At 39.1% G+C, this 4,777-nt stretch overlaps 1 non-coding gene across 1 annotated transcript; it reads left to right on the top strand.

The window, feature by feature from the left end:
• Positions 1 to 1,501: 1,501 nt before the first annotated feature.
• On the top strand, positions 1,502 to 1,608 carry LOC141624933 (small nucleolar RNA R71). The gene has a single exon (XR_012534736.1). It is a non-coding gene; the product is annotated as a small nucleolar RNA R71 (small nucleolar RNA).
• The last annotated feature ends 3,169 nt before the right edge of the window (positions 1,609 to 4,777 follow it).

Below are 4,777 nucleotides of genomic sequence, written 5' to 3'. Positions count from 1 at the left end.
CTTCCCAATTCGCACGGGGACATCTTCCCATATCCCTAATGGTGTCTTCGTCGATCTATCGGCCATTTGGAGTGTGATGTTGGTGCATTTAAGCTCTCGCATCCCCAACCTTTTACTCACCGAGTACGGCATGACACTCACACTAGCCCCTAGATCACATAAGGCTTTGTTGATCGTCGTGTCGCCAATGGTACACGGTATTGAGAAGCTTCCCGGATCCTTTAACTTTGGAGGTGAACTCCCTTGAAGTATTGCACTACTCACCTTAGTGAAGGCGATAGTCTCAAGCTTCCGGATAGACTTCTTCTTTGTGAGGATATCTTTCATGTATTTCGCATAGGCCGAGACGTGATTGATTAATTCCGTGAAAGGAATTGAGACTTCCAAATTCTTCACAATTTCCATGAACTTTCCAAGTTGATCATCAAATTTGGGCTTGGCTTGACGACTTAAAAAAGGAAGTCTAATCACAATGGGCTCCTTCTCCTTGACCTTGTCTTCATTTTTCTTTGAACTTTCTTCTTTTGATGATTCTCCATCTTTGGAGCTTGGCACAATTTCTTCCTTTTCACTAGCTTCCACAACTTCATCCTCAACTTTCTTCTTTGGTGCTTCATACCTTGTACCACTTCTCAAGTGAATGGCACTAACCGTTTCATGTCTAGAGGGATTACTTTGAGGTGGTAATTGCCCCTTTTATCTTTGTGAGCTTGAAGATGCTAGTTGAGTCAATTGTGTTTCCAACATTTTGGTGTGAGCTAGAATGTTGTTGATGGTGGTTTCCTTTGCTTGGCTATCTTTTTGCATTTGGGTGAAAAATTCTTGTAGATTCTTTTGCATTTGGAGGACCGCTTTTTGGACATCGAAACCTTGGTCATTTTGGTGATTGTATGGATTTTGATTTTGGTAACCTTGGTTTTGATTGTAAAAGGGTCTTTGATTTTGGTTTCTCATGGGTGGTGGAGTGTATGTTGTTTGAGCGTTTTGAACATTTTGGCTTTTGTATGAGAGATTTGGATGGAATTTGGTGTTTTCATTGTAAAAGTTGGAATAAGGGGTACCACTCTTGTATGCTTGGAAAGCATTCACTTGTTCATTTGTTCCCCTACATTCACCTTGGTCATGTCCCAAAGTTCCACAATTCTCACATATCCCACTTGGGATTGATGAGGATGCCGTCATGGCATTAACATGATGCTTTGATGATTTTGAGTTTTCTTCAAGTCTAGCCATAGCTTGTTCGAACTTCAAGTTGATTGTGTCAATGTGAGCACTAAGTTGAGCACCCAATTGAGTAACGGAGTCCACTTCATGCTTTCCTCCTCTAGTAGCCTTGCGAGGTCTACTATATTGTGAGTTATGGACCGCCATTTCCTCAATGTTGTTCCATGTTTGATTGTCATCAACTTCGGTGAACATTCCATTCGATCCCATAGTGAGAATGTTCCTAGAATCTTCATATAAACCATTCCAAAATTGTTGTACCAAAAACCATTCGCTAAGTCCATGGTGAGGACATGAGCGACAAATTCCCTTGAACCGCTCCCAAGCTTCATACAAGGATTCTTCATCCCTTTGCTTAAAACCCGTAATTTGAGCTCTTAGCATGTTAGTCTTTTCCGGTGGGTAGAATTTTTTGTAGAAAGCTAGAGCCAACTTCTTCCAAGAATCTATTCCGAGGGTGGCCTTATCAAGGCCCTTCAACCATTGGTTCGCGGTGCCGATTAAAGAAAAAGGAAATAAGACCCATCTAATTTGGTCTTGAGTCACGCCCGTTTGAGAGATTGCATCACAATAGTCGCAAAAGGTTTCCATATGAGAATGAGGGTCTTTACTAGGCATCCCCCCAAATTGGCTCCTCTCAACTAATTGGATGAAGGCGGACTTGGCAATAAAATTTCCGGTTAGATGTTGCGGTGTAGAAGTACCATTTGGTAGATTCTCCTCGGTGGGTGCAGTGTGACGAGAATTTAGGCATTGTAGGTGGATTTTGTGGGGTATTGTGTAATGGGTTCTCCTCTCCTTCTATTGCGAAAGGGTTGACGAACTCACTAGTGGGTTGAACAACTTCACTAATACCTCTTAAATTCCTCCTAACAAGTCTCCTATTGTTCGTCAAGGTTCTTTCGATTTCACGGTCAAAAGGTAACAAATCACCTTGTAACCTTCTAGACATGCAAAATATCAAACAACTCGAAAACAATTAGAACAAACCTTGAGGAGTTTTACTTCCCCAAGGCGAAGAAAGACACAACTAATAACAATAAAAAGGAAATCTAAATCAAACAAACACCGTCCCCGCAACGAACGCCATTTTTGATCGGGTCCGTTTCGTGTTCACAATTAAAGATGTGGTCGTTGGGTCACGGTCGAATCAAAACACAATTTATAACTTCACAAACAACTCTACAATTAGTAAAGAGGCAAGTAAAGGTCGGATCCCAAGGGACGGGAGTTGAAATGAGATTTCTATTGCAACTAGTGGTGTCTAAGGGGTGTCACGAATTGGGTTGATGTAGAAGGTCACTAAACTAAAATAGCAATGAAAATAAACAAGCAAGATGAATTAAAGGGGTGTAAACAATTGATTAAAAGCACTAGGGTGTCATGGGATCATAGGGGACTCATGGGATATGATCATACAAACATGGTCTCAAATTATAAGCAAGCAATTATTGTTGTGATGGATTGAGTTGGGTTATATCTTACAATCCTAGGAAAGTTTGGGTCCCGGAGCCGAATCGATTAGATTGTACAACACCTACAAGTCGACTTAATCTTCCCTACTCAACAACATGCATGGTCTAATGAGACTCGAGTTGGGTTATGTCTTACAAGTCTCATTGAAAAGATAGGTGATGGTGGTAAATGCAAGGATTCATAGGCTTAGCATTTCATCAAACATAACATGTGCATGAGTTGAGATCAAAACAAGCAAGCAAATAAAACATGAAAGCATATTAATTTAAGCATGAATCATTCCCCATGTTGGTTTCCCCTAATCACCCATTTAACCCTAGGTAAGAGACTACTCACTCATTATCATGTTGATCATGCTAGCAAGGTTGTCAATCATACCAACAATATGAAACATGATGAATAAATGAAAGTAATTAACAATAATTAAAAAGGGATTAAGAGATTATACCTACTAATGATTCCAATAATAAAGCAAAGATAAAAGAAGTACTTGAATGCTTGATTGAGAGGTTGTCAATCTCCCAACAATAACCCAAATAATCTTCAGTTACCCAAAATAAAGGATGAACAAAAGAGAGATTGAGGAAATAAAACTTGTATTAGAACTTGATTAATTGTTGATTACAATACTAAAGAGAGATTTGATTGATATTAACTACTCTAATTATTGATAAGAAGAACAAGCTCCTCTAATTAGACTAATGGGGTATTTATAGTGGAAATTAGGGAGGATGCATTAGGGTTAACTAAAGGCTAAACTAGTAATTACACTATTTAGATTGAGCAAGGAGGAGCCGGTATTTTTCGAAGGAAGGGCTTCTTTCTTCGTAGCTTGGAGAAGAGGAAATCACGCTGTGCTGGAATCCGGGCGGAATAAGGTCGGGACGGGCGGATTCTGGTGATGGGGTCCGAGCGGATTCGAGGGAATCCGGGCGGATTGTGGAGGTGGAATCCGAGCGGATTCTAGCAAAGCCGCACAGATTGTTCAGCTGGGGGACGGACGAATTGGTGACAATCCGCACGGATTGTCACTCAGCAACACATCTTCTTCTTTTCTCCCCTTTTCTTCATAAATTCCTTGGGGATTTCCTTGGGGACTCAAGGATCGTTTCTCAACATTGCTCTTCTACTATAATATGTACAAAGGCCTTCTAATCTTGTCTCTCCTTGATGCTTGGTCATTGAATTCGATCAATTTAGTCTCGTTTTGCCATGAAAATGCAAGATTCTTACTCCTTTCCTACCAAGGGATCAAAATCTCAAAGAATATGCAAAACAAAGAACTAAAGATAAGAAATGACCCAAATATGCACTAAAAAGCATTGGAACAAGGCTAATTCAGGGGCTAAATATGCGCTAATTATGGTCACATCAGTATCACGATTTGAGTTGAGATGAGAAGATCACTAAACTAAATAGCAATAAAGGTAAACAAGCAAGATGATTAAAATAAGATGTAAGGAATTGATTAAAATCACTAGGGTGTCATAGGGTCATAGGGGATTCATGGGAATTGATCATACAAATATATTCTCAAATTATAAGCAAGAAATTATTGTTGTGATGGATTGAGTTGGTTTATATCTTACAATCCTAGGAAGGTTTGGGTCCCGGAGCCGAATCGATTAGATTGTACAACACCTACAAGTCGACTTAATCCTCCCTACTCACCTATTTGCATGGTGTAATGAGACTCGAGTTGGTTTATGTCTTACAAGTCTCATTGAAAAGGTAAGTGATGGGTAAAAAATGCAAGGATTCATAGGCTCGCATTTCATCAAACATAACATGTGCATAAGTCGAGATCACAACAAGCAAGCAAATAAATTATGAAAACATATTAAATTAAGCATGAATCATCCCCCATGTTGGTTTCCCCTAATTATCCATTAACCCTAGTTACGGAAACTACTCACTCATTATCAAGTTTAACATGTTAACAAGGTTGTCAATCATATTAACAAAGCAAAACATGATGAATAAATGAAGATGATTAACAATAATTAAAAAACGATTAAGAGAATTATACCTACTAATTATTCCAAAATAAAGTTAAGAATAATAGAAGTACTTGATG

Source organism: Silene latifolia, chromosome X, assembly GCF_048544455.1.
Source record: "Silene latifolia isolate original U9 population chromosome X, ASM4854445v1, whole genome shotgun sequence".
Taxonomy (NCBI): domain Eukaryota; kingdom Viridiplantae; phylum Streptophyta; class Magnoliopsida; order Caryophyllales; family Caryophyllaceae; genus Silene; species Silene latifolia.
Note: the sequence above shows the minus strand (reverse complement) of the source record. Positions and strands in the feature narration are given on the sequence as shown.